The sequence below is a fragment of the Oncorhynchus keta genome, unplaced genomic scaffold (genome assembly GCF_023373465.1).
Source record: "Oncorhynchus keta strain PuntledgeMale-10-30-2019 unplaced genomic scaffold, Oket_V2 Un_scaffold_1378_pilon_pilon, whole genome shotgun sequence".
Taxonomy (NCBI): domain Eukaryota; kingdom Metazoa; phylum Chordata; class Actinopteri; order Salmoniformes; family Salmonidae; genus Oncorhynchus; species Oncorhynchus keta.
In genome coordinates, this window is record NW_026290776.1 from 2,363 (window position 1) to 26,250 (window position 23,888).

A 23,888-nucleotide genomic window follows, 5' to 3' on the forward strand; every position below is an offset into this window, starting at 1 on the left:
ATTTCCAGAGGCAGTGTTGTAGTTTCCGTATTCTTCCAGGAGTGGCAGTGTTGTGGTTTCTGCATTTTCCAGAGGCAGTGTTGTGGTTTCTGTATTTTCCAGAGGCAGTGTTGTGGTTTCTGTATTTCTTCCAGAGGCAGTGTTGTGGTTTCTGTATTTTCCAGAGGCAGTGTTGTGGTTTCTGTATTTTCCAGAGGCAGTGTTGTGGTTTCTGTATTTTCCAGAGGCAGTGTTGTGGTTTCTGTATTTTCCAGAGGTAGTGTTGTGGTTTCTGTATTTTCCAGAGGCAGTGTTGTGGTTTCTGTATTTTCCAGAGGCATGTTGTCATTTCAGGTTTCTCTGTTATTTTCCAGAGGCAGTGTTGTGGTTTCCATATTTTCCAGAGGCAGTGTTGTGGTTTCTGTATTTTCCCAGAGGCAGTGTTGTGGTTTCCGTATTTTCCAGAGGCAGTGTTGTGGTTTCCGTATTTTCCAGAGGCAGTGTTGTGGTTTCCATATTTTCCAGAGGCAGTGTTGTGGTTTCTTTTCCAGAGGCAGTGTTTTCCTATTTTCCAGAGGCAGTGTTGTGGTTCTGGGCCCCAGAGGCAGTGGTGGCTTCTGTATTTTCCAGAGGCAGTGTTGTATTTCCGCGTATTTCCAGAGGCAGTGTTGTGGTTTCCGTATTTTCCAGAGGCAGTGTTGTGGTTTCCATATTTTCCAGAGGCAGTGTTGTGGTTTCTGTATTTTCCAGAGGCAGTGTTTTTCCATATTTCCAGAGGCAGTGTTGTGGTTTCTGTATTTTCCAGAGGCAGTGTTGTGGCTTCCGTATTTTCCAGAGGCAGTGTTTTCCATATTTTCCAGAGGCAGTGTTGTGGTTTCTGTATTTTCCAGAGGCAGTGTTGTGGTTTCTGTATTTTCCAGAGGCAGTGTGGTTTCTGTATTTTCCAGAGGCAGTGTTGTGGTTTCTGTATTTTCCAGAGCAGTGGTTTCCGTATTTTTCCAGAGGCAGTGTGTGGTTTCTGTATTTTCCAGAGGCAGTGTTCCGTATTTTCCAGAGGCAGTGTTGTGGTTTCTGTATTTCCAGAGGCAGTGTTGTGGTTTCTGTATTTTCCAGAGGCAGTGTTGTGGTTTCTGTATTTTCCAGAGGCAGTGTTGTGGTTTCTGTATTTTCCAGAGGCAGTGTTGTGGTTTCTGTATTTTCCAGAGGCAGTGTTGTGGTTTCTGTATTTTCCAGAGGCAGTGTTGTGGTTTCTGTATTTTCCAGAGGCAGTGTTGTGGTTTCTGTATTTTCCAGAGGCAGTGTTGTGGTTTCTGTATTTTCCAGAGGCAGTGTTGTGGTTTCCGTATTTTCCAGAGGCAGTGTTGTGGTTTCTGTATTTTCCAGAGGCAGTGTTGTGGTTTCCGTATTTTCCAGAGGCAGTGGTTTCTGTATTTTCCAGAGGCAGTGTTGTGGTTTCTGTATTTTCCAGAGGCAGTGGTTTCTGTATTTTCCAGAGGCAGTGTTTTCCGTATTTTCCAGAGGCAGTGTTTTCCGTATTTTCCAGAGGCAGTGTTTTCCGTATTTTCCAGAGGCAGTGTTTTCCGTATTTTCCAGAGGCAGTGTTTTCCGTATTTTCCAGAGGCAGTGTTGTGGTTTCCATTGTAGACTGTGTTGTATTCACACATCCAGAGAGACTGTGGATGTTTCATTATTAAACTCATTCTGCTTTAGTGGAAACCACATCACCGTCATCATGCCGACGGTGGTCCTGGTGGACACGCCTCTGTCCATGACGCGGCCGGGGTCTCTCTGGGACCAGTGTTCCGAGGAGTTGCAGAGGAAGAACCTAGCTGTGGCCGGACTCACCATGCTGTTTGAGCACATGGCTAACAACTACAGACTGGAATTCACTCTCTAGTGGCCTCTCTTCCCTGTGGGAGCTACTGGTACCTTTCACCAGGGACTACAACACCCTACAGGTACACAGGTCTGGCTAACTACCAGGGACTACAACACCCTACAGGTACACAGGTCTGGCTAACACCAGGGACTACAACACCCTACAGGTACACAGGTCTGACTAACACCAGGGACTACAACACCCTACAGGTACACAGGTCTGACTAACACCAGGGACTACAACACCCTACAGGTATTACAGGCCTGGCTAACACCAGGGACTACAACACCCTACAGGTACACAGGTCTGGCTAACACCAGGGACTACAACACCCTACAGGTACACAGGTCTGGCTAACACCAGGGATTACAACACCCTACAGGTACACAGGTCTGGCTAATACCAGGGACTACAACACCCTACAGGTACACAGGTCTGGCTAACACCAGGGACTACAACACCCTACAGGTACACAGGTCTGGCTAACACCAGGGACTACAACACCCGACAGGTACACAGGTCTGGCTAATACCAGGGACTACAACACCCTACAGGTACACAGGTCTGGCTAACACCAGGGACTACAACACCCTACAGGTACACAGGTCTGGCTAACACCAGGGACTACAACACCCTACAGGTACACAGGTCTGGCTAACACCAGGGACTACAACACCCGACAGGTACACAGGTCTGGCTAACACCAGGCACTACAACACCCTACAGGTACACAGGTCTGGCTAACACCAGGACTACAACACCCTACAGGTACACAGGTCTGGCTAACACCAGGGACTACAACACCTACAGATACACAGGTCTGGCTAACACCAGGGATTACAACACCCTACAGGTACACAGGTCTGGCTAACACCAGGGACTACATCACCCTACAGGTACACAGGTCTGGCTAACACCAGGGACTACAACACCCGACAGGTACACAGGTCTGGCTAACACCAGGGACTACAACACCCTGCAGGTCTGGCTAACACCAGGGACTACAACACCCTACAGGTACACAGGTCTGGCTAACACCAGGGACTACAACACCCTGCAGGTCTGGCTAACACCAGGGACTACAACACCCTACAGGTACACAGGTCTGACTAACACCAGGGACTACATCACCCTACAGGTACACAGGTCTGACTAACACCAGGGACTACAACACCCTACAGGTACACAGGTCTGACTAACACCAGGGACTACAACACCCTACAGGTACACAGGTCTGACTAACACCAGGGACTACAACACCCTGCAGGTACACAGGTCTGACTAACACCAGGGACTACAACACCCTACAGGTACACAGGTCTGACTAACACCAGGGACTACAACACCCTGCAGGTCTGGCTAACACCAGGGACTACAACACCCTGCAGGTACACAGGTCTGACTAACACCAGGGACTACAACACCCTGCAGGTACACAGGTCTGACTAACACCAGGGACTACAACACCCTACAGGTACACAGGTCTGACTAACACCAGGGACTACAACACCCTACAGGTACACAGGTCTGACTAACACCAGGGACTACAACACCCTGCAGGTCTGGCTAACACCAGGGACTACAACACCCTGCAGGTACACAGGTCTGACTAACACCAGGGACTACAACACCCTGCAGGTACACAGGTCTGACTAACACCAGGGACTACAACACCCTACAGGTACACAGGTCTGACTAACACCAGGGACTACAACACCCTGCAGGTACACAGGTCTGACTAACACCAGGGACTACAACACCCTACAGGTACACAGGTCTGGCTAACACCAGGGACTACAACACCCTACAGGTACACAGGTATGACTAACACCAGGGCTTGGAGGCAATATGGTAGTAGCTCTACTTGTTCTCTGATTGGCTAGATATATTTTAGACATTGGTTATGCCTGTCCAATGTTTCAGATCTGATGAAGTGTGCAGCCAGGGTAATGTTCTGTGCAGCCAGGGTAATGCAGCCAGGGTAATGCAGCCAGGGTAATGCAGACAGGGTAATGTTCTGTGCAGCCAGGGTAATGTTCTGTGCAGCCAGGGTAATGTTCTGTGCAGCCAGGGTAATGTTCTGTGCAGGCAGGGTAATGTTCTGTGCAGACAGGGTAATGTTCTGTGCAGCCAGGGTAATGCAGCCAGGGTAATGTTCTGTGCAGCCAGGGTAATGCTCTGTGCAGCCAGGGTAATGCTCTGTGCAGGCAGGGTAATGTTCTGTGCAGCCAGGGTAATGCAGCCAGAGTAATGTTCTGTGCAGCCAGGGTAATGTTCTGTGCAGACAGGGTAATGTTCTGTGCAGCCAGGGTAATGTTCTGTGCAGACAGGGTAATGTTCTGTGCAGACAGGGTAATGTTCTGTGCAGCCAGGGTAATGTTCTGTGCAGGCAGGGTAATGCAGCCAGGGTAATGTTCTGTGCAGCCAGGGTAATGTTCTGTGCAGGCAGGGTAATGTTCTGTGCAGCCAGGGTAATGTTCTGTGCAGCCAGGGTAATGTTCTGTGCAGCCAGGTAATGTTCTGTGCAGCCAGGGTAATGTTCTGTGCAGCCAGGGTAATGTTCTGTGCAGCCAGGGTAATGCAGCCAGTGTAATGTTATGTGCAGCCAGGGTAATGCAGCCAGGGTAATGTTCTGTGCAGACAGGGTAATGCAGACAGGGTAATGTTCTGTGCAGGCTGGGTAATGTTCTGTGTGGACAGGGTAATGTTCTGTGCAGACAGGGTAATGCAGCCAGGGTAATGTTCTGTGCAGACAGGGTAATGCAGACAGGGTAATGTTCTGTGCAGACAGGGTAATGTTCTGTGCAGACAGGGTAATGTTCTGTGCAGGCAGGGTAATGTTCTGTGCAGACAGGGTAATGTTCTGTGCAGCCAGGGTAATGTTCTGTGCAGGCAGGGTAATGTTCTGTGCAGCCAGGGTAATGTTCTGTGCAGACAGGGTGATGTTCTGTGCAGCCAGGGTAATGCAGCCAGGGTAATGTTCTGTGCAGCCAGGGTAATGTTCTGTGCAGCCAGGGTAATGTTCTGTGCAGCCAGGGTAATGTTCTGTGCAGACAGGGTAATGTTCTGTGCAGACAGGGTAATGTTCTGTGCAGACAGGGTAATGTTCTGTGCAGACAGGGTAATGCAGCCAGGGTAATGTTCTGTGCAGCCAGGGTAATGTTCTGTGCAGCCAGGGTAATGCCAGGGTAATGTTCTGTGCAGCCAGGGTAATGCAGACAGGGTAATGCAGCCAGGGTAATGTTCTGTGCAGCCAGGGTAATGCAGCCAGGGTAATGTTCTGTGCAGCCAGGGTAATGCAGCCAAGGTAACACTCCTCTGCTCTGCTGTGCAGGAAGCCCTGAACAACCTGGAGGACTATGACAAGACGTGTCTGGAGTCAGCTTTACATGGAGTCAGCAACGTGGTGCAGCAGGAGTGGGGCCACGCCTGTCCCACACAGGTACTATATCAAACCATGATGGTACCACACAGGTACTATATCAAACCACACCTGTCCCACACAGGTACTATAACAAACCATGCCTGTCCCACACAGGTACTATATCAAACCACGCCTGTCCCACACAGGTACTATAACAAACCACGCCTGTCCCACACAGGTACTATATCAAACCACGCCTGTCCCACACAGGTACTATATCAAACCACGCCTGTCCCACACAGGTACTATATCAAACCACGCCTGTCCCACACAGGTACTATATCAAACCATGCCTGTCCCACACAGGTACTATATCAAACCACGCCTGTCCCACACAGGTACTATATCAAACCACGCCTGTCCCACACAGGTACTATATCAAACCATGACTATGACTGGTCCACCTAGCTATCTGTAGATGAATGTTCTGACTATGACTGGTCCACCTAGCTATCTGGAGATGAATGTACTGACTATGACTGGTCCACCTAGCTATCTGGAGATTAATGTACTGACTATGACTGGTCCACCTAGCTATCTGAAGATGAATGTACTGACTATGACTGGTCCACCTAGCTATCTGGAGATGAATGTACTGACTATGACTGGTCCACCTAGCTATCTGGAGATGAATGTACTGACTATGACTGGTCCACCTAGCTATCTGAAGATGAATGTAGTGACTATGACTGGTCCACCTAGCTATCTGAAGATGAATGTACTGACTATGACTGGTCCACCTAGCTATCTGAAGATGAATGTACTGACTATGACTGGTCCACCTAGCTATCTGGAGATGAATGTACTGAATGTCCTGACTATGACTGGTCCACCTAGCTATCTGGAGATGAATGTACTGACTATGACTGGTCCACCTAGCTATCTGAAGATGAATGTACTGACTATGACTGGTCCACCTAGCTATCTGATGAATGTACTGACTATGACTGGTCCACCTAGCTATCTGGAGATGAATGTACTGACTATGACTGGTCCACCTAGCTATCTGGAGATGAATGTACTGACTATGACTGGTCCACCTAGCTATCTGGAGATGAATGTACTGACTATGACTGGTCCACCTAGCTATCTGAAGATGAATGTAGTGACTATGACTGGTCCACCTAGCTATCTGAAGATGAATGTACTGACTATGACTGGTCCACCTAGCTATCTGAAGATGAATGTACTGACTATGACTGGTCCACCTAGCTATCTGGAGATGAATGTACTGACTATGACTGGTCCACCTAGCTATCTGGAGATGAATGTACTGACTATGACTGGTCCACCTAGCTATCTGAAGATGAATGTAGTGACTATGACTGGTCCACCTAGCTATCTGAAGATGAATGTACTGACTATGACTGGTCCACCTAGCTATCTGAAGATGAATGTACTGACTATGACTGGTCCACCTAGCTATCTGGAGATGAATGTACTGAATGTCCTGACTATGACTGGTCCACCTAGCTATCTGGAGATGAATGTACTGACTATGACTGGTCCACCTAGCTATCTGGAGATTAATGTACTGACTATGACTGGTCCACCTAGCTATCTGAAGATGAATGTACTGACTATGACTGGTCCACCTAGCTATCTGATGAATGTACTGACTATGACTGGTCCACCTAGCTATCTGGAGATGAATGTACTGACTATGACTGGTCCACCTAGCTATCTGGAGATGAATGTACTGACTATGACTGGTCCACCTAGCTATCTGGAGATGAATGTACTGACTATGACTGGTCCACCTAGCTATCTGAAGATGAATGTAGTGACTATGACTGGTCCACCTAGCTATCTGAAGATGAATGTACTGACTATGACTGGTCCACCTAGCTATCTGAAGATGAATGTACTGACTATGACTGGTCCACCTAGCTATCTGGAGATGAATGTACTGAATGTCCTGACTATGACTGGTCCACCTAGCTATCTGGAGATGAATGTACTGACTATGACTGGTCCACCTAGCTATCTGGAGATTAATGTACTGACTATGACTGGTCCACCTAGCTATCTGAAGATGAATGTACTGACTATGACTGGTCCACCTAGCTATCTGATGAATGTACTGACTATGACTGGTCCACCTAGCTATCTGGAGATGAATGTACTGACTATGACTGGTCCACCTAGCTATCTGGAGATGAATGTACTGACTATGACTGGTCCACCTAGCTATCTGGAGATGAATGTACTGACTATGACTGGTCCACCTAGCTATCTGGAGATGAATGTTCTGACTATGACTGGTCCACCTAGCTATCTGGAGATGAATGTACTGACTATGACTGGTCCACCTAGCTATCTGAAGATGAATGTTCTGACTATGACTGGTCCACCTAGCTATCTGAAGATGAATGTTCTGACTATGACTGGTCCACCTAGCTATCTGAAGATGAATGTACTGACTATGACTGGTCCACCTAGCTATCTGATGAATGTACTGACTATGACTGGTCCACCTAGCTATCTGGAGATGAATGTACTGACTATGACTGGTCCACCTAGCTATCTGGAGATGAATGTACTGACTATGACTGGTCCACCTAGCTATCTGAAGATGAATGTTCTGACTATGACTGGTCCACCTAGCTATCTGAAGATGAATGTACTGACTGTGACTGGTCCACCTAGCTATCTGGAGATGAATGTACTGACTATGACTGGTCCACCTAGCTATCTGGAGATGAATGTACTGACTGTGACTGGTCCACCTAGCTATCTGGAGATGAATGTACTGACTATGACTGGTCCACCTAGCTATCTGGAGATGAATGTACTGACTGTGACTGGTCCACCTAGCTATCTGGAGATGAATGTACTGACTGTGACTGGTCCACCTAGCTATCTGGAGATGAATGTACTGACTATGACTGGTCCACCTAGCTATCTGGAGATGAATGTACTGACTATGACTGGTCCACCTAGCTATCTGGAGATGAATGTACTGACTATGACTGGTCCACCTAGCTATCTGAAGATGAATGTACTGACTATGACTGGTCCACCTAGCTATCTGGAGATGAATGTTCTGACTATGACTGGTCCACCTAGCTATCTGGAGATGAATGTACTGACTGTGACTGGTCCACCTAGCTATCTGGAGATGAATGTACTGACTATGACTGGTCCACCTAGCTATCTGAAGATGAATGTACTGACTATGACTGGTCCACCTAGCTATCTGGAGATGAATGTACTGACTATGACTGGTCCACCTAGCTATCTGAAGATGAATGTACTGACTATGACTGATCCACCTAGCTATCTGGAGATGAATGTACTGACTATGACTGGTCCACCTAGCTATCTGGAGATGAATGTACTGACTATGACTGGTCCACCTAGCTATCTGAAGATGAATGTACTGACTATGACTGGTCCACCTAGCTATCTGGAGATGAATGTACTGACTGTGACTGGTCCACCTAGCTATCTGGAGATGAATGTACTGACTGTGACTGGTCCACCTAGCTATCTGGAGATGAATGTACTGACTATGACTGGTCCACCTAGCTATCTGGAGATGAATGTACTGACTATGACTGGTCCACCTAGCTATCTGGAGATGAATGTACTGACTATGACTGGTCCACCTAGCTATCTGGAGATGAATGTACTGACTATGACTGGTCCACCTAGCTATCTGGAGATGAATGTACTGACTGTGACTGGTCCACCTAGCTATCTGGAGATGAATGTACTGACTATGACTGGTCCACCTAGCTATCTGAAGATGAATGTACTGACTATGACTGGTCCACCTAGCTATCTGGAGATGAATGTACTGACTATGACTGGTCCACCTAGCTATCTGAAGATGAATGTACTGACTATGACTGGTCCACCTAGCTATCTGGAGATGAATGTACTGACTATGACTGGTCCACCTAGCTATCTGAAGATGAATGTACTGACTGTAAGTCACTCTGGATAAGAGCGTCTGATAAATTGCTAAAATGTTCAATGCAGGTGAATGTTGGTGAATATGGCTGCAGTTTTCCTCATGGCCACCAGGTGGTGCTCTCTGAGACACTCCCTACACATTATTACATTGATTATTGATCTGGTGGCCACCAGGTGGTGCTCTCTGAGACACTCCCTACAGACTATTACATTGATTATTGATCTGGTGGCCACCAGGTGGTGCTCGTTGAGACACTCCCTACCCACTATTACATTGATTATTGATCTGGTGGCCACCAGGTGGTGCTCGTTGAGACACTCCCTACAGACTATTACATTGATTGTATATTATTGATCTGGTGGCCTACAGGTGGTGTTGGTAACAGACGGGTCTCTGGGGATCGGTAAAGGCTCTCTGAGACACTCCCTACAGACTCTGAAAGGACGACCGGAGGATAAGAAGTTCCCTTGCCCTTCCCTTTCCCTGCCAAGCTGTTCATCATGTGCATCGCTAACGCAGAGGAGGTAGGACAGCACTACTCTGAATAGCTACTGATTGTCCTTATAGACCTGATCATAGCTGGTTGTTTAATTGTAAGGTTAGTAAAGGGCAGTAGCTAGATATAGGGGCTAGTGTTGCGCCTGGTTGTTTAATTGTAAGGTTAGTTAAGGGCAGTAGCTAGATATAGGGGCCGGTGTTGCGCCTGGTTGTTTATTTGTAAGGTTAGTTAAGGGCAGTAGCTAGATATAGGGGCCGGTGTTGCACCTGTACATCTTAGACAACAAGCAGATGCACTATGAAACAACTATCTGCTACTGTGTGTTGACAAGGTGACTGATAGGGCTGCACGGTTAATTCGATTTTTATCAAAATTGAGAACTTGATATGGCCAATATCCATATCGCTGTCTGTAACGCTACTTTAGAAAATTAAAAAAATTAAAAACATTTAGGTTGATTGGTCAAGTTGAGGGAGTTCTCTCTCCATCTCTTTTGGCCAATCCCAATCCCACACACAGCAAGCCCCGCCCCCTCTCACTCAACCAGGCAGTTCCTCTAGATTCACTCTGCACCTATTGACCAATCAGCACGCAGTCAACAGATTGTTTCAAACAAGAATGACGCAGCTTTCCACATTGCATCTTAATATAAATCTATTTTTTCTATATTATTTGTGTAGTTAGTGGGTGTAGTTAGTGGGTGTAGTTAGTGGGTGTAGTTAGTGGGTGTAGTTAGTGGGTGTAGTTAGTGGGTGTAGTTGGTGGGTGTAGTTGGTGGGTGTAGTTGGTGGGTGTAGTTAGTTGGTGTTAGTGGGTGTAGTTAGTGGGTGTAGTTAGTGGGTGTAGTTAGTGGGTGTAGTTAGTAGGTGTAGTTGGTGGGTGTAGTTGGTGGGTGTAGTTGGTGGGTGTAGTTAGTTGGTGTAGTTAGTGGGTGTAGTTAGTTGGTGTAGTTAGTTGTAGTTAGTGGGTGTAGTTAGTGGGTGTAGTTAGTGGGTGTAGTTAGTTGGTCTTAGCAAGCTGCAAATGTGTCTCTAAAAAAAAAAATGGTGTTAGCCTCTAATGCTAATGCTAATGCTTGCTAGCTGATTCTACCTGATGTTCTGTTCGCTACCAGAGACCACTGGACTCTCCACTGATATCCCCTGTTGTTCTATAGTTACAGATGACAGACACGATGCATAACCTGGAGCGGCTGCTCCAGCTGAACGGAGGAGACGGACAGATCTTCACTATGGAAGGACAGCTCTGTCTGAAGAGTGTCCAGTCCATGTTCGGGTGCGTATGTCAAAACTCTGCATGTTACGTCTCAGGGTGGAAGCTAAATCTGAACTAGTGGAAACGACACAAGCGCCTGGCCCTTTCTCTGGGACCGAGCTCGGTCTTTGGTCGGGACGATTACCGTGTAACTGCGTAACCGACTGTTATAGATGAAGGTCGTCATGAAATAACAGTCCAAACAGAAAGGGTTTGTGGTAACGTACAGCTGACTGAAGACGTCTCATTCGATTGAGTCAGTTTCTGTGGTAACGTGGATTCTTAACTCGAGTCGATGTCCGTGATGGAGAGAGAGATCTATCCACCACATCCCCATTAATAATCTGTCAGGTTAAGATAGAGAGAGAGAGATCTATCCACCACATCCCCATTAATAATCTGTCAGATTAAGGTGGAGAGAGAGATCTATCCACCACATCCCCATTAATAATCTGTCAGGTTAAGATAGAGAGAGAGAGATCTATCCACCACATCCCCATTAATAATGTGTCAGGTTAAGATGGAGAGAGAGAGATCTATCCACCACATCCCCATTAATAATCTGTCAGGTTAAGATGGAGAGAGAGATCTATCCACCACATCCCCATTAATAATCTGTCAGATTAAGATGGAGAGAGAGATCTATCCACCACATCCCCATTAATAATCTGTCAGATTAAGATGGAGAGAGAGATCTATCCACCACATCCCCATTAATAATCTGTCAGATTAAGATGGAGAGAGAGATCTATCCACCACATCCCCATTAATAATCTGTCAGGTTAAGATGGAGAGAGAGATCTATCCACCACATCCCCATTAATAATCTGTCAGGTTAAGATGGAGAGAGAGATCTATCCACCACATCCCCATTAATAATCTGTCAGATTAAGATGGAGAGAGAGATCTATCCACCACATCCCCATTAATAATCTGTCAGATTAAAATGGAGAGAGAGATCTATCCACCACATCCCCATTAATAATCTGTCAGGTTAAGATGGAGAGAGAGATCTATCCACCACATCCCCATTAATAATCTGTCAGGTTAAGATGGAGAGAGAGATCTATCCACCACATCCCCATTAATAATCTGTCAGGTTAAGATGGAGAGAGAGATCTATCCACCACATCCCCATTAATAATCTGTCAGATTAAGATGGAGAGAGAGATCTATCCACCACATCCCCATTAATAATCTGTCAGATTAAGATGGAGAGAGAGATCTATCCACCACATCCCCATTAATAATCTGTCAGATTAAGATGGAGAGAGAGATCTATCCACCACATCCCCATTAATAATCTGTCAGGTTAAGATGGAGAGAGAGAGATCTATCCACCACATCCCCATTAATAATCTGTCAGGTTAAGATGGAGAGAGAGATCTATCCACCACATCCCCATTAATAATCTGTCAGGTTAAGATGGAGAGAGAGATCTATCCACCACATCCCCATTAATAATCTGTCAGGTTAAGATGGAGAGAGAGATCTATCCACCACATCCCCATTAATAATCTGTCAGGTTAAGATGGAGAGAGAGAGATCTATCCACCACATCCCCATTAATAATCTGTCAGGTTAAGATGGAGAGAGAGATCTATCCACCACGTCCCCATTAATAATCTGTCAGATTAAGATGTATATGGAGACTGTTTAGTGCCAAAAGCAAGAGGTTAAATACATGTAAGTCTGTCCTAGATCTCTGGTGTTGGACAGACGCTTCAAAAAAACTTCCTTTAGATTTTTGGGGAGGGGGACCATTGTTCCATGTAGTGAATCTGTTATTCAATGTGTTTCTATTGGCTAATAGCAGTAAGGACTCTCTGTTATTCAATGTGTTTCTATTGGCTAATAGCAGTAAGGACTCTCTGTTATTCAATGTGTTTCTATTGGCTAATAGCAGTAAGGACTCTCTGTTATTCAATGTGTTTCTATGGGCTAATAGCAGTAAGGACTGTCTGTTATTCAATGTGTTTCTATGGGCTAATAGCAGTAAGGACTATCTGTTATTCAATGTGTTTCTATTGGCTAATAGCAGTAAGGACTATCTGTTATTCAATGTGTTTCTATGGGCTAATAGCAGTAAGGACTATCTGTTATTCAATGTGTTTCTAATAGCAGTAAGGACTGTCTGTTATTCAATGTGTTTCTAATGGCTAATAGCAGTAAGGACTATCTGTTATTCAATGTGTTTCTATGGGCTAATAGCAGTAAGGACTATCTGTTATTCAATGTGTTTCTATGGGCTAATAGCAGTAAGGACTGTCTGTTATTCAATGTGTTTCTAATGGCTAATAGCAGTAAGGACTATCTGTTATTCAATGTGTTTCTATTGGCTAATAGCAGTAAGGACTATCTGTTATTCAATGTGTTTCTATTGGCTAATAGCAGTAAGGACTCTCTGTTATTCAATGTGTTTCTATTGGCTAATAGCAGTAAGGACTCTCTGTTATTCAATGTGTTTCTATTGGCTAATAGCAGTAAGGACTCTCTGTTATTCAATGTGTTTCTATGGGCTAATAGCAGTAAGGACTATCTGTTATTCAATGTGTTTCTAATGGCTAATAGCAGTAAGGACTATCTGTTATTCAATGTGTTTCTATTGGCTAATAGCAGTAAGGACTATCTGTTATTCAATGTGTTTCTATGGGCTAATAGCAGTAAGGACTATCTGTTATTCAATGTGTTTCTATGGGCTAATAGCAGTAAGGACTATCTGTTATTCAATGTGTTTCTATGGGCTAATAGCAGTAAGGACTATCTGTTATTCAATGTGTTTCTATGGGCTAATAGCAGTAAGGACTATCTGTTATTCAATGTGTTTCTATTGGCTAATAGCAGTAAGGACTATCTGTTATTCAATGTGTTTCTAATAGCAGTAAGGACTATCTGTTATTCAATGTGTTTCTATTGGCTAATAGCAGTAAGGACTATCTGTTATTCAATGTGTTTCTATTGGCTAATAGCAGTAAGGACTATCTGTTATTCAATGTGTTTCTATTGGCTAATAGCAGTAAGGACTATCTGTTATTCAATGTGTTTCTAATAGCAGTAAGGACTATCTGTTATTCAATGTGTTTCTATGGGCTAATAGCAGTAAGGGCTATCTGTTATTCAATGTGTTTCTATGGGCTAATAGCAGTAAGGACTCTCTGTTATTCAATGTGTTTCTAATAGCAGTAAGGACTATCTGTTATTCAATGTGTTTCTATGGGCTAATAGCAGTAAGGACTATCTGTTATTCAATGTGTTTCTATTGGCTAATAGCAGTAAGGACTATCTGTTATTCAATGTGTTTCTATTGGCTAATAGCAGTAAGGACTATCTGTTATTCAATGTGTTTCTATTAGCTAATAGCAGTAAGGACTATCTGTTATTCAATGTGTTTCTATTGGCTAATAGCAGTAAGGACTATCTGTTATTCAATGTGTTTCTATGGGCTAATAGCAGTAAGGACTATCTGTTATTCAATGTGTTTCTATTGGCTAATAGCAGTAAGGACTATCTGTTATTCAATGTGTTTCTAATAGCAGTAAGGACTATCTGTTATTCAATGTGTTTCTATTGGCTAATAGCAGTAAGGACTATCTGTTATTCAATGTGTTTCTATGGGCTAATAGCAGTAAGGACTATCTGTTATTCTATGTGTTTCTATGGGCTAATAGCAGTAAGGACTATCTGTTATTCAATGTGTTTCTAATGGCTAATAGCAGTAAGGACTATCTGTTATTCAATGTGTTTCTATTGGCTAATAACAGTAAGGACTATCTGTTATTCAATGTGTTTCTATGGGCTAATAGCAGTAAGGGCTATCTGTTATTCAATGTGTTTCTATTGGCTAATAGCAGTAAGGACTATCTGTTATTCAATGTGTTTCTATTGGCTAATAACAGTAAGGACTATCTGTTATTCAATGTGTTTCTATGGGCTAATAGCAGTAAGGACTATCTGTTATTCAATGTGTTTCTATGGGCTAATAGCAGTAAGGACTATCTGTTATTCAATGTGTTTCTATTGGCTAATAGCAGTAAGGACTATCTGTTATTCAATGTGTTTCCTAATAGCAGTAAGGACTATCTGTTATTCAATGTGTTTTCTAATAGCAGTAAGGACTATCTGTTATTCAATGTGTTTCTAATAGCAGTAAGGACTATCTGTTATTCAATGTGTCTCTATGAGCTAATAGCAGTAAGGACTATCTGTTATTCAATGTGTTTCTAATAGCAGTAAGGACTATCTGTTATTCAATGTGTTTCTATGAGCTAATAGCAGTAAGGACTATCTGTTATTCAATGTGGTTCTATTGGCTAATAGCAGTAAGGACTATCTGTTATTCAATGTGTTTCTATTGGCTAATAGCAGTAAGGACTATCTGTTATTCAATGTGTTTTCTAATAGCAGTAAGGACTATCTGTTATTCAATGTGTTTCTAATAGCAGTAAGGACTATCTGTTATTCAATGTGTTTCTATTGGCTAATAGCAGTAAGGACTGTCTGTTATTCAATGTGTCTCTATGAGCTAATAGCAGTAAGGACTATCTGTTATTCAATGTGTTTCTATGGGCTAATAGCAGTAAGGACTATCTGTTATTCAATGTGTTTCTATTGGCTAATAGCAGTAAGGACTATCTGTTATTCAATGTGTTTCTATGGGCTAATAGCAGTAAGGACTATCTGTTATTCTATGTGTTTCTATGGGCTAATAGCAGTAAGGACTATCTGTTATTCAATGTGTTTCTAATGGCTAATAGCAGTAAGGACTATCTGTTATTCAATGTGTTTCTATTGGCTAATAACAGTAAGGACTATCTGTTATTCAATGTGTTTCTATGGGCTAATAGCAGTAAGGGCTATCTGTTATTCAATGTGTTTCTATTGGCTAATAGCAGTAAGGACTATCTGTTATTCAATGTGTTTCTATTGGCTAATAACAGTAAGGACTATCTGTTATTCAATGTGTTTCTATGGGCTAATAGCAGTAAGGACTATCTGTTATTCAATGTGTTTCTATGGGCTAATAGCAGTAAGGACTATCTGTTATTCAATGTGTTTCTATTGGCTAATAGCAGTAAGGACTATCTGTTATTCAATGTGTTTCTATTGGCTAATAGCAGTAAGGACTATCTGTTATTCAATGTGTTTTCTAATAGCAGTAAGGACTATCTGTTATTCAATGTGTTTCTAATAGCAGTAAGGACTATCTGTTATTCAATGTGTCTCTATGAGCTAATAGCAGTAAGGACTATCTGTTATTCAATGTGTTTCTAATAGCAGTAAGGACTATCTGTTATTCAATGTGTTTCTATGAGCTAATAGCAGTAAGGACTATCTGTTATTCAATGTGGTTCTATTGGCTAATAGCAGTAAGGACTATCTGTTATTCAATGTGTTTTCTAATAGCAGTAAGGACTATCTGTTATTCAATGTGTTTCTAATAGCAGTAAGGACTATCTGTTATTCAATGTGTTTCTATTGGCTAATAGCAGTAAGGACTGTCTGTTATTCAATGTGTCTCTATGAGCTAATAGCAGTAAGGACTATCTGTTATTCAATGTGTTTCTATGGGCTAATAGCAGTAAGGACTCTCTGTTATTCAATGTGTTTCTATGAGCTAATAGCAGTAAGGACTATATGTTATTCAATGTGTTTCTATGGGCTAATAGCAGTAAGGACTCTCTGTTATTCAATGTGTTTCTAATAGCAGTAAGGACTCTCTGTTATTCAATGTGTTTCTAATAGCAGTAAGGACTCTCTGTTATTCAATGTGTTTCTATTGGCTAATAGCAGTAAGGCCTATCTGTTATTCAGTGTGTTTCTATGGGCTAATAGCAGTAAGGACTATCTGTTATTCAATGTGTTGCTATTGGCTAATAGCAGTAAGGCCTATCTGTTATTCAGTGTGTTTCTAATGGCAGTAAGGACTCTCTGTTATTCAATGTGTTTCTATGGGCTAATAGCAGTAAGGACTATCTGTTATTCAATGTGTTGCTATTGGCTAATAGCAGTAAGGACTATCTGTTATTCAATGTGTTTCTATGGGCTAATAGCAGTAAGGACTATCTGTTATTCAATGTGTTTCTATTGGCTAATAGCAGTAAGGACTATCTGTTATTCAATGTGTTTCTATTAGCTAATAGCAGTAAGGACTATCTGTTATTCAATGTGTTTCTATTGGCTAATAGCAGTAAGGACTATCTGTTATTCAATGTGTTTCTATGGGCTAATAGCAGTAAGGACTATCTGTTATTCAATGTGTTTCTATTAGCTAATAGCAGTAAGGACTATCTGTTATTCAATGTGTTTCTAATAGCAGTAAGGACTATCTGTTATTCAATGTGTTTCTATGGGCTAATAGCAGTAAGGACTATCTGTTATTCAATGTGTTTCTATGGGCTAATAGCAGTAAGGACTATCTGTTATTCAATGTGTTTCTATGGGCTAATAGCAGTAAGGACTCTCTGTTATTCAATGTGTTTCTAATAGCAGTAAGGACTCTCTGTTATTCAATGTGTTTCTATTGGCTAATAGCAGTAAGGACTCTCTGTTATTCAATGTGTTTCTAATAGCAGTAAGGACTCTCTGTTATTCAATGTGTTTCTATGGGCTAATAGCAGTAAGGACTCTCTGTTATTCAATGTGTTTCTAATAGCAGTAAGGACTCTCTGTTATTCAATGTGTTTCTATTGGCTAATAGCAGTAAGGGAATACCCCCTGTATTGGACAAAAATGAATGGCATGTCATTGGCATCGGACAAACCATATACACATTGGCCAATACCACCCAATTCGGCGTTGATTCATCCAAAGTGTATTGCAAATGCCATATGGTAATTGCCAGTTGTAACACTTTAAAAATTCAACAGGGGGCAAATGCGCTCCACCGGGGTTGTTCATATTGGATATGTAACCCAAATTAATGTCCAAAAGTAAAATTTTGAAAAAATGAAATTTTTTCAAAACTTAGCACCCCTTAAAAAGTGCTTTCTGGACCGTTTTTGAAATTCTTTCGATTTTTTGTCAATTACACATGTGTAAGAACTGTATGAATATACTTTTGTCCAATTTTATTATCATAATTTTTTAAATTTTTTTATATGCGCATAAGGAATATGTTTTGTCCAATTCCAATATGATTTCATAGGAAGTCAAAAGTCAAAAGTCAAAAATGTCAAAATTTTGTAAAAACTTCACACACCCATAAAAAGTGCTTTCTGGACCGTTTTCGAAATTCTTTCGATTTTTTTGTCAATTACACATGTGTAAGAACTGTATGAATATACTTTTGTCCAATTTTATTATCATAATTTTTTTTTTTTTTTTTTTTTTTTTTTTTACATGCGCATAAGGAATATGTTTTGTCCAATTCCAATATGATTTCATAGGAAGTCAAAAGTCAAAAGTCAAAAATGTCAAAATTTTGTAAAAACTTCACACACCCTTAAAAAGTGCTTTCTGGACCGTTTTTGAAATTCTTTCAATTTTTTGTCAATTACACATGTGTAAGAACTGTTTGAATATACTTTTGTCCAATTTTATTATCATATTTTTTATATATTTTTTTAAATTGTGCATAAGGATTTTTTTGTGGGCCAAATGACGTAAGAAATTTGACATGCTCAAAATCCTGCAGAAATGCAAAATTGACTGGCCTGATGAACTCGGGATGGCCGGGCAGTGATAGTTGTTCCTTTCCATCACTCGTTGTGTTGACTTCATCATGTCCATTTTGTGATGTTTTTTCACTATATAATCATATTGCAAGTGCACGTGCATTTGCAATATGTTTCAATGTGCATTTACCATATGAAATTTGACCTTGCTCAAAAATGCAAAATTGACTGGTCTGATGAACACAGGATGGCCGAGCAGTGATAGTTGTACATTTCCATCACTCGTTGTGTTGATTTCATCATCTCCGTTAGGTGATGTTTTTACACTATAGAATCATATTGCAAATGCACGTGCATTGTTGTGCAACTGGTAACCCAAAAATAAAAATATGGTTGTAAATGCATTTACCGGGACTCCTATTATCCATGCCCGCTATGGGAGTACCCTACTACGGCCCTCTATCTATGGGGGCAGTCCTGAGTGCTTTATGGACTGTTTAAAATATTCTGATGGATACGCATGTTGTGCAACTGGTGATTGAAAATAGGCACCTGGTAACCCAAAAATGAAAATATGGTTGTGAATGCATTTACCGGTCATTCTGATATTAATGCCCGCTATGGGAACACAGGATGGCCGAGCAGTGATAGTTGTACATTTCCATCACTCGTTGTGTTGATTTCATCATGTCCATTAGGTGATGTTTTACACTATAGAATCATATTGCAAGTGCGCGCATTTGCAATATGTTTCAATGTGCATTTACCATATGAAATTTGAAATGCTCAAAAATGCAAAATTGACTGGTCTGATGGACACAGGATGGCCGAGCAGTGATAGTTGTACATTTCCATCACTCGTTGTGTTGATTTCATCATGTCCATTAGGTGATGTTTTTTCACTATAGAATCATATTGCAAGTGCACGCGCATTTGCAATATGTTTCAATGTGCATTACCATATGAAATTTGACATGCTCAAAAATGCAAAATTGACTGGTCTGATGAACACAGGATGGCTGAGCAGTGATAGTTGTACATTTCCATCACCTGTTGTGTTGATTTCATCATGTCCATTTGTTTATGTTTTCTCACTTTTGCAAAAGTCACTGTGCATTTGCAATATGGTTCAATGGGCAGGTACCATCACGAATTTGTCATGCTATAAAAATCCTGCAGGAATGTGAAATTGACTGGTCTGATGAACACAGGATGGCCGAGCAGTGATAGTTGTACATTTCCATCACTTGTTGTGTTGATTTCATCATGTCCATTAGGTGATGTTTTTTCACTATAGAATCATATTGCAAATGCACGTGCATTGTTGTGCAACTGGTAACCCAAAAATTAAAATATGGTTGTAAATGCATTTACCGGTCATTCTGATATTAATGCTCGCTATGGGAACACAGGATGGCCGGGCAGTGATAGTTGTACATTTCCATCACTCGTTGTGTTGATTTCATCATGTCCATTAGGTGATGTTTTTACACTATAGAATCATATTGCAAGTGCGCATTTGCAATATGTTTCAATGTGCATTTACCATATGAAATTTGAAATGCTCAAAAATGCAAAATTGACTGGTCTGATGGACACAGGATGGCCGAGCAGTGATAGTTGTACATTTCCATCACTCGTTGTGTTGATTTCATCATGTCCATTTGTTTATGTTTTCTCACTTTTGCAAAGTCACTGTGCATTTGCAATATGGTTCAATGGGCAGGTACCATCACGAATTTGTCATGCTATAAAAATCCTGCAGGAATGTGAAATTGACTGGCCCGATGAACTCGGGATAGCTGGGCAGTGATTCTGGTTCATCTCCATGGCTCGTTAGGGTTGATTTCAGAATGTCACTTTTGGTGATGGTCCCTCTCCGTTTAAACATATTGCTAATGTACAAAAGTCAACTAGCAAGTCAGTGTCCATCAGTCAATTAGATGTCATTTTGACACCAAACTGATACCAATTGACACCAAACCCACTTTTTCCAACTCATTTAGAAGCCAACTATCATATATGTCAGAGCAGGCCCATAATTCACAGCGCCTTTAGTTTAAAACATAATAAAAACGTAAAACACATAGTTACGTTCTAGCTGCGGGTCCAGGTCAGACATTATGTGAAGGCCTATGTGAGGCGACCCCGAATCCCGAGAGTTTCGGCTCGATAGGTCCTTCGGTGCCCGAGTAAAACCCTAATTGGTGCTGAAAATCCACTTTTTTCCATGCCTTGCTATGGGGTCCTTGAATGAGCTATCGGACCGAAACGTTGGGGTCCGTCTCTATGGGCCGAGCCGGTTCCAATGCACCTAGTCTTGTGTCTCTGAGACTTTTCTAAATGTCGCCATTTTCGTAATGGTCAAAATGAATTGAAATCATTGCAAATGTACGAGGCTATTTCTCGGTCCGAGAACCTTCTAGAGCCACCTAACTCACCACGCACTATCGACCCGAGGTCTAGAACAGGTTTCTAAAGTTTCGGAACTCTAGGTCTGACGGTTCTTTTTAGCTCGAACAAAGCTAACTATTGGAGGCACTGTCTGTCTCTACAACCCCCAATACGTCCCTCCTTCCAAGTTGTGTGTCTGTGTGATTTAGTTTTCCTTTGAAATTTTATGGGAAAAATGACTGATTTACAGTTCATGGGGGTTGCCTAATCACACATATGAAGTTTTGGACAGATCTGACTTTTAACCCCTCGAAACAGCCCCTGAGACACCAATTAAGGCACTTCCGGTTGGCACAGGAAGCTATAAGTCAACACATATCCTCACTGGGCTATGCTTTTACAGAATCCTGTGTTTTAAGTCCTTACGTTAAGAATTGACTGATTTACACAGGGTTGAATGCACTATGTCTATCAAACTGCAGGCAGGTAATGGAAAAACACTTTTAGGGTGATTTTAACCACTTCCGGTTGGTCCAGGAAGCCTAGAATCAACACAGGTAGACCTCATACTGGCCTGATGGACTGTTATCAAAGACAGGTTCATACGGCATTCATAACCCATATAGACTTCAGGTTGAATTTAGGGGTGCAGGCAATGTATTCCTATGGGGAGAGAAATCAATGCAAACTTTTGAAGTAAACACCATCTTTTAACTATTAAGGGTTAATGCCACACTGTCAACGTTAGGCTTGCACGGATCGGAAGGACCTTAGGAACATACCTGAGGTCGAATTGTGCTTCTCACCCTAACGGTTCTCTCACTGTCACCCAAAAGCAAATGACGTTGTGGGGCAGGCTTCATTTTGGGCCTACTTTTCTAATGGTCGCTGCGCTCAGACCGAGCGAGCTACGGTCAAGCGGGATATCTCGTTGAACTCGGCACGGCCTAGAGATTATGTTTATGCCATTGCCTGCTCTCTGTGTCTTTGAGAACCGCACTTTTCACTCCATCCTTGCTGTGTGTGCGTGTGAGAGCTTTTCTTTGACATCTGTTGGGAGAAATGACTGATTTACAGTTCATGAGGGTTACCTAGTCACACATATGAAGTTTTGAAAAGATCTGACCTTTTTAACCCTTGGAAACTGCCACTGTGACATCATTAAAGGCACTTCCGGTTGGCACAGGAAGCTATAAGTAAACCCATGTCTTGATTGACATAGAAACTTACAGAATCCTGAGTTTTAAGTCCTTACGTTAAGAATTGACTGATTTACACAGGGTTGAATGCACTATGTCTATCAAACTGCAGGCAGGTAATGGAAAAACACTTTTAGGGTGATTTTAACCACTTCCGGTTGGTCCAGGAAGCTTAGAATCAACACAGGTAGACCTCATACTGGCCTGATGGACTGTTACCAAAGACAGGTTCATACGGCATTCATAACCCATATAGACTTCAGGTTGAATTTAGGGGTAAAGGCAATGTATTCCTATGGGGAGAGAAATCAATGCAAACTTTTTGAAGTAAACACCATCTTTTAACTATTAAGGGTTAATGCCACACTGTCAACGTTAGGCTTGCACGGATCGGAAGGACCTTAGGAACATACCTGAGGTCGAATTGTGCTTCTCACCCTAACGGTTCTCTCACTGTCACCCAAAAGCAAATGACGTTGTGGGGCAGGCTTCATTTTGGGCCTACTTTTCTAATGGTCGCTGCGCTCAGACCGAGCGAGCTACGGTCAAGCGGGATATCTCGTTGAACTCGGCACGGCCTAGACATTATGTTTATGCCATTGCCTGCTCTCTGTGTCTTTAAGAACCACACTTTTTCACTCCATCCTTGCTGTGTGTGCGTGTGAGAGCTTTTCTTTGACATCTGCTGGGAGAAATGACTGATTTACAGTTCACGAGGGTTACCTAGTCACACATATGAAGTTTTGAAAAGATCTGACCTTTTTTAACCCATGGAAACTGCCACTGTGACACCATTAAAGGCACTTCCGGTTGGCACAGGAAGCTATAAATAAACTCATATCATGATTGGGGTATGCCTTTACAGAATCCCGAGTTTTAAGTCTTTACGTTAAGAACTGAGTTATTTACGGAGGGTTTAGTGAGTGTGTGTTATTTCAGAAAATCATAGAAAATCACAGAAATCTCGCAGAGCTCCGCAGCACACTTTAAAAAAGATTCGTAAGAACAACCTGCAACTGGATCTGTAACCGTTGAAAAAAAAAAACACCTATCCGTGAACATCACCAAGGTGTCGTTGTACGATTTCTCTTAAATGACGATAGATAAATGGCTGGTTCTTTTTTATTGACACCGGAGGCTCCTTGACTTTGACGTGAAGTGGAAAAATAATTTCTCTATTTTCATTTTGGACCTTTAATCCCAGATAAATGGCCATAACTCAAAAACCGTTGAGGCCTAGACGCCATCTTGTTCGGGGCCAACTGCCCATTATGCCGCCCCTACGCTCACCGAGTTTCGGCTTCTAAATATTTTCAGTTTTCGAGATAAGGCCCCGTCGTGAATCGTGATGTTTTGTAGCAATAGCCATATGATTGCTTATGCCCTCTTGTGGGAATTTCCGGGACATGGGAAAAATGACATAAATCTTATTATTTTTGTAAACGGAAACCGAATGTCCGACAACGTTCATTTGATGACTTCCTGGTAGGTCCGGCCCTGCCGCTCGGCCCGACGCCGTCCGCGAATTTTACAAACGATTTCGGACGTCTAGTAAGGGACCGTACATTTGCAATATGGACTTTCTCACTAACCATACAGGTACTGCCGAATTCTTCCCTTAAGGTATGTAAGGACTGTCTGTTATTCAATGTGTTTCTATGGGTTAATAGCAGTAAGGACTGTCTGTTATTCAATGTGTTTCTATGGGCTAATAGCAGTAAGGAC

The 23,888-nt window shown here is 42.4% G+C and overlaps 1 long non-coding RNA gene and 1 pseudogene across 1 annotated transcript; both read left to right on the forward strand.

Moving 5' to 3' along the window:
- The first annotated feature begins 1,690 nt into the window (after window positions 1-1,690).
- LOC127927383 (integrator complex subunit 14-like) overlaps window positions 1,691-23,888 on the forward strand; it is a 33,004-nt pseudogene continuing 10,806 nt past the window's right edge.
- Window positions 2,009-3,543, forward strand: LOC127927387 (uncharacterized). The gene is made up of 3 exons (XR_008127268.1): window positions 2,009-2,110; window positions 3,247-3,332; window positions 3,454-3,543. It is a non-coding gene; the product is annotated as an uncharacterized LOC127927387 (long non-coding RNA).